Here is a 7,540-nt window from a genome sequence, read left to right as displayed (position 1 = left end):
CTGATCTATTGGGCACACACATCCCCCTCCTCTGGTCACCCAGGTATCGGCCGTACAGTGCGTTGCCTGACCGGAAAGTACTGGTGGCCTACCTTGGCTAAGGACGTGAGGGTGTATGTCTCCTCCTGCTCAGTGTGCGCCCAGAGTAAGGCACCTAGGCACCTCCCAGCGGGTAAGTTACAGCCCTTACCAGTTCCACAACGACCATGGTCCCACCTGTGTATTGACTTTCTCACTGATCTTCCCCTCTCTCAGGGTAACACCACCATCCTGGTCGTTGTGGTCCGCTTTTCAAAAGCCTGCCGCCTCTGCCCGGTCTCCCCACGGCCCTGCAGACTGCGGAGGCCCTGTTTACTCACGTCTTCCGGCACTAAGGGGTGCCAGAGGACATAGTGTCTGACCAGGGTCCCCAGTTTACATCCAGGGTCTGGAAGGCGTTCATGGAACGTCTGGGGGTCTCGGTCAGACTGACCTCTGGGTTTCACCCCGAGAGTAATGGGCAGGTGGAACGGGTGAATCAGGACGTGGGTAGGTTCCTGCGGTCCTACTGGGCGGGGGAGTGGTCAGTGTTCTTGCCATGGGCCGAATATGCCCAGAACTCTCTCCGCCACTCCTCCACTAACCTATCGCCATTCCAATGTGTTTTAGGTTATCAGCCGGTTCTGGCACCGTGGCATCAGAGCCAGACCGAAGCTCCTGCGGTGGATGACTGGTTTCGGCACACGGAGGAGACGTGGAACGCTGCTCACGTCCACCTCCAGCGCGCCATGCGTCGCCAGAAGGCCAACGCTGACCGCCACCGCAATGAGGCCCCGGTCTTTGTACCGGGTGATTGGGTCTGGCTCTCAACCCGGAATCTGCCCCTCCGCCTGCCCTGGTGGAAGCTGAGCCCACGGTTTGTGGGGCCGTTCAAAGTCCTGAGGAGAATAAACAAGGTTACCTTTAGGTTACTACTCCCTCCAGATTACCGTATTAACCCCTCGTTCCCTGTGTCTCTCCTCAGGCCGGGCCTTCAGTACCTCGTGGAGTGGGAGGGGTACGGTCCGGAGGTGCAGTGCTGGGTCCCGGTGAGGGATATCCTCGATCCCTCCCTGTTGTGGGATTTCCACCGTCGCCATCCGGCTCGCCCTGCTCCACGTCCTCCTGGCCGTCCCCGAGGCCGGAGTCGGCGCGCTGCTGGAGCTGCGCGTCAAGGGGGAGGGGGGCTACTGTCACAACTTCCTCCGAAGCTGCCTCCTCTCCTTGTTCGAGCAGGCTTCGGCGTTCGTTGTCACCGGCCTTCTAGCCACTGCCGCTCCTCATCTCATCATTCCATTTGTTTTGTCTTGTTTATTACACACACCTGGTTCATATCCCCTCATCAGTACCTGTATAAGTGTTCCCTCTGCCCCCTTGTCTTTGTGTGGGATTGTTTATTGTAGAGATTATAGCTCGGTGGAGCTCGTTTCTATTGTGTATCGCTGGGTTATTCACCCGTGTGCCTTATTTTCCCCAGTGCGCCGTTTGTCCGCACTGGTGTGTATTACACATTGCTGCGTACCTCTGTTTATTGATTAAACCATTTATTCTGTGATTTCCTCTCCTGCGTCTGACTCTGTCCATCATCACCCGCTACAGCGATAAATGATCAGTATGGTCGGTGTCGATCATTTCCAGTTTATCGTCCCAGCTCTAGTCTGAAGCCCTGTTCAAATGCTTTATACATGTATCCTTATTGCCTCCCTCCCTTACTTGGATGAAAGAATAATTAAAGCAGGGCCTAAATGGAGGAGGGAAGATCTAAGATAACAGATCAGCTTCATGCAACCTTCACATATGCATATAGTGTGCTGTGCACACATGCCATGTTAGCTTGAGACAATGTTCATAAACACTGTGCCTAACCAGCATAAGCATACACACAACAGTACATCTCCTACCAGTATGTGTGTGTGCTAGGTTCTGTTTTGGTCCATCACTGATTATATAAAGTGTTAGGCTAACAGAGCAGCCAGGAATCCCCTTCACCCCCCTCCTAAATTCCCTGGTATCCATGGAGATGGAAAATGCCAGGGTGCAAACTGTCACATCAGCACGGCAACCGCCAAAGCCAGTGCAAACTGCACACATCTCTCCACTAAAGAGCAGCCAACCGCATGAGAGAGATAGGGAGAGAGGGAGATAGAAACAGAGAGGGGAAGAGAAAAAGACTGGGGTGCAGGGGTGAGGGGAAATAACAGAAACAGAGAGATAGATTAAGATGGACAGAAAGGGATAGGCCTCCATTATCTTAATGCAATCAATCCCAACTCATGTTATCAGGGGCCCCAGGAGGATAAAAAAGTATACACAAGTATGCACAAGTTTTCAAGATGATATCATTGAACGATTGGGACTTGATCAATTTAGGGAACTAGGCTATCCTTCTTGCTTGGGGAAATGATCATGCTATTACTAAAAACTCAAGCTACTGAAATCATTGAAATTGCAATCACTGGAATAATAGCCTAATATTTTCAACATTTATCCTACATAGACATCTATACATCTCCTCAATTACAGGTGCACGTAGGCCTATATCATGTGTGTGGGTATTTGAATGTATGCATATGTTTGCCATTCCCACTTGCCTTGTGTCAGTGCTTTGGCTAGACGAGGGAAGATGATGGCGCGTTGAGTCCTGGGGTTCAGGGGGAGCCCGGCACACAGAGACAGCCTCCGTAGCAGCATGGTCAACTGACCCGCACTTTCAGCCGCTATAAAAGCTAGAGAAATTAAATCCCTGTCAAATCTTCAATGTTCCAAGTTCTATCTCTCTTTTCATTTCTTGAACTTGCAGAATTCACATCACAGCTGAACACTGAAAAAAGTCACAGAAGTTAGGATTCCAGGTTTTATTGAATGACATAGTCTGTCTGCATTTGGATAAAGGAGAGAAAAACTCACGGTGATACCTGCTTATCAACCAAGTCCTGTTTATGTCTGTTATGAAGCCACGTCTATAAGCCCATCTCCTTTGAAATGGCTACTGTCCAACCTTTTTATTAAACATTCCAGACAGTATAAACAAGACCTGCCATCAACCAATGGCAGAGCCAAAGCCAGCCTACATCACAGAAACTCCTCCCCCTCATGTGCTTTTATGGGGTAGCTGATGAAACTGTCCCTGCAGGGTCACTTATGTGCCCCTTCTTGATAAAAAAAAACCTGATGGTTATACCATGGATCATTTAGCTATTTGATTTTGAATTGTAGGACCCCTTTAGGTATATAAAAAAATATTTTCATAAAATATTGAATTATAGCCCATAGAAACGCATTGAATAACACATTCATAAATGGCTAAATAGTCAAAAAATAAATCCTAAGGAATAAGGTTTTTAATATGTAGGAGATATAAGAAAGCTCAGGAAATATTTGTGGGTTTTGGACACATATTTAAACCCTTATTTTTGTTGGCACAAAACTACCTCCATACTTCCATTCATTTGTATGGGTTACCTCAGTGACTAGTGCGAATTACACCATGACATTATGGGGGGGTCTCTGTGCCTGGCTAGCTAGCTAGTTAGCTATTGGCTAAACAGGTGGCTACGGGTGCGTTCACTCACCACCTGAATTCGTAGCAAATTCTTGCAAAACTCCGCCTGCCTCAACACACACACGTTACGCTCAGTGGTTTATTTAATTGAAATGCGAGCTGTTAGAAGCTTTTAAAAACTATTTTGGGTTTTCACGGTAAGGGGGAAGGGCTTGGATGGCGGAGCGGAAACGGAAATTACGGAACCATGTACCTAACCAGTGATTGGTCAGAAATCAGCTGTAAGCAAAGACTGGGCGCGTTCCAGGTCATCTTAATTTTAGCCCTGTCACGAAAGATTATCACCAAATAAATAACTAACCCCAAATAGTTCATCTATGTCGTTTTCAATGGGAGCAAATTAAGCATAGTGGGCAGAACAAGGAAAGAGGTGGGCAGAGCCAAGCATGAGCTAGCGAGATCCTATTGGTGCATTCTAGCATGTATATTTCCTGTAGGGAACGCCTTCTCTGTGGAGTGCACTTGTGCAATAGCTCAATTCGCTCTTGCGCTCCTCGTAAACAACGCCATTTTTAGAAACTTTGGCAAAGGGTCACGTCTACAAAACCTAGTGCACTATGTTCATAACAGATTCTAGTTTTGGGAACAGAAAACTGTACTGATATCGGGCTTTTCTTCAATTAGCATTTTTTTTTAAATTTGATTTTATTAGGATCCCCATTAGCTGACGTCAGTGGCAAAAGCTAGTCTTACTGGGGTCCGATACATAACGAAAAATACATTACAGACAAAATACTTTACAATTTACATACATTTTAAAACATTAACCTGTAGTGTGCGTGTGTGTTTGCATCTATCAATTACACATACATTGTCAGTACCTACATACACACAAAAAGTATGTCACATGGGCAGTGGTGTAAAGTACTTAAGTAAAAATAATTTTAAGTACTACTTAAGTAGTTTTTTGGGGTATCTGTACTTTACTTTACTATTTATATTTTTTGCAACTTTTACTTTTTACTCCATACATTTTCCCTGACACTTAAAAGTACTCATTACATTTAGAATGCTCAAGCAGGACAGAATTATGGCACCTATCAATATAACGCTTTGTCATCCCTACTGTCTCTGATCTGGTGGACTCACGAAACACAAATACTGTGTTTGTAAATTATGTCTGAGTGTTGGAGTGTGCCCCTGTCTGTCCGTAATTAAAAATAATACAAAAATTGTGCCGTCTGGTTTGCTTAATATAAGGAATTTGATGTATAGCATTTACTTTTACTTTGTACTTTTACTCAAGTATGACAATTGAGTACTTTTTCTACTACTGTACTTAAGTACATTTAAAACCAGATACTTTTAGACTTTTACTCAAGTAGTATTTTACTGGGTAAATTTCACTTTTACTTGAGCATTTTCTGTCAAGGTATCTTTACTTTTACTCAAGTATGACAATTTAGTACTTTTTCCACCACTGCACATGGGGGAGATGCCTTGTGTTGCTTTATTAGTTTTTTTAAAAATCAGGTTTGCTGTTCACTTGCGCTATATGAGATGGAAGGGAGTTCCATGCAATCATGGCTCTGTATAATACCGTACGTTTCCTTGAATATGTGTGTCAGTGCTGTGTGTAAGTTGACTATGCAAACAATTTTGAATTTCCAAAACATTAATGTTCCTTATAAAAACAAGAAGCGATACAGCAGTCAGTCTTTCCTCAACTCTTAGTCTTAGCCAAGAAAGACTGGCATGCATATTATTGATATTAGCCCTCTGATTACAATGAAGAGCAAAACATGCCCCTCTGTTCTGGACCAGCTGCAACTTAACTAGGTCCTTCTTTGCAGCACTTGACCATATGACTGGACAATAATCAAGATAAGATAAAACTAGAGCCTGCAGGACTTGCTTTGTGGAGTGTGGTGTCAAAAAAGCAGAGCATCTCTTTATCATGGACATACCTATCCCCATCTTTACAACCATTGAACCTATTGACCATGGCAGTTTACAATCTGTGGTAACACCAAGTAATTTAGTCTCCTCAACTGGGTCAACAGCCACACCATGTTCAGCGGAGGTCTAGAACTTAGGGAATGATTTGTACCAAATAAAATGCTCTTAGTTTTAGAGATGTTCAGGACCAGTTTATTACTGGCCACCCATTCTAAAACGGACTGCAACCCTTTGTTTAGGGTTGCAGTGATTTCACTAGCTGTCTCTCATCCCAATTAGACTCAAACCACTTAGCCTACCGTGCCTCCAGGGGTGTTGATGATGCATTACTAGTCATGCTGAACAATATCTACGAACATTTAGAAAAGGCAAATAGCCTATTGAAAATTGTATTCATTGACTTCAGTAGCACGTTTAACACCATCCAACCCCACCTACTGGTGGATAAACTGGTGAATTTGGGTGTCAACTCTCTACTGATCAGGTGGATTAATAGTTTCCTTGTGAACCATACTCAACAAGTGAAGTTTAACTCCACCATCTCTAGATCTAGAATGGTGAATACGGCAAAATTCATCCAGTGGTGCCCAGATAACTTTCTTGAAAATAAACGTTAAGAAAACAAAAGAGATGGAAATTGTTTTCAGAAGGAACAAAACTCCACTAACCCCTACGAAGATCAATGGGGAAATAGAGTGACCTCATATAAGTACCTGGGAATCGAAATAGATAATAAACTGAAATTCAATGACTGTGCCTTTGCAAAGATAAAGAAATTGCAACAGAGAATGATTTTTTTTAACGCAACAACCATTTTAATGTCGATCGCCATATCTTACAAATGTTCTATAAATCTGTCCTGCAGAGTGTGCTGTCCTTTGGTCTGATATGCGTGTTTGGAAACATGCGAGTGGAAGACCAAGTCAAGCTTCAGCACTTGATTAAGACGATGGCAAGGATAATTGGTATAGATCAAGAATCAGCCAATAACCTGTACACAAAACTCATCCTCCTAAAACTTGAAAGCATTTTACAGGACAGTACTCATCCCCTTCACTCAAAATTCACTCACAGCAGCAGCCGGACAAGGGGAAAGAGACGTCTTCAAAAGAAAATTAAAACAGATTAGGCTGTATAATAGATAGTCTGTTGGTCCCTCGAGTATACAACATATTGCACTTTCACTTTAGGTGTGTAGCTGTGGCACTTTGAATCGATTCTGTTGTGTAGTTTCTGTGTTTTCATGTTTTATGTGCCATCTTTTTGAGCACATGACCAAATGAATTTCCCCTTGGTGGGATAATAATGTTGATCGGATAATAAAGTTCATCTGAATCTGTGGTTGCTGACGCGTATAGGGTTGAATCATCAGCATACATGGACACACAGGCTTTGTTTAATGCCAGTGGCAGGTCATTGGTAAATCGAAAAGAGTAGAGGGCCAAGAGAGCTGCCATGCGATACACCACACTTTACATGTTTAACATTAGAGAAGCTTCCATAAAAGAATACCCTCTGTTTTTTATTAGATAGATAGCTCTGAATCCACAATATGGCAGAGGTTAAAAACCCATAACACATTAAATCTGCAGAATGTCAGCCCAGTTCCATCTCGGTCCATACTCTCCCACTGCCAGCCACTGGGCTTCCTCTCCTCACCACATTTGGTGGGGAGGGAAATTCCAACCTGACTTCAGATTTATACATCTGGTGAAACATCTGTCTCTTTGTTCTATCTGTGTTATCACTGTACCAATCTCGGAAGGTCTTATCAACGCTTGGTTAGTTACAGTATTGACAAAGATATTTAACAATAATGTATTATATTGATGTGGTTCCTTCCTGAGAAGTCAGTTCTCCAGGTTCTCCAGCTTTGAGAGAAAAATATTAGCGTTAATGGACTTAGACGTTGATGACGCGTAACAGATCTTACAACGCCTGGATAGGTATTTAACTATCAGCTAACCACATCATATGTTAAAACCCTTGTCAGTCGATGAGTCACCATTGGTTGTTGCATCGCCTCGCCTTAGCTGTGGAACGCGCCCAAGCAGGGCGACT

The sequence above is a fragment of the Coregonus clupeaformis genome, unplaced genomic scaffold (assembly GCF_020615455.1).
Source record: "Coregonus clupeaformis isolate EN_2021a unplaced genomic scaffold, ASM2061545v1 scaf0086, whole genome shotgun sequence".
In the NCBI taxonomy this organism is placed as follows: domain Eukaryota; kingdom Metazoa; phylum Chordata; class Actinopteri; order Salmoniformes; family Salmonidae; genus Coregonus; species Coregonus clupeaformis.
This window is presented reverse-complemented; position numbering follows the sequence as displayed.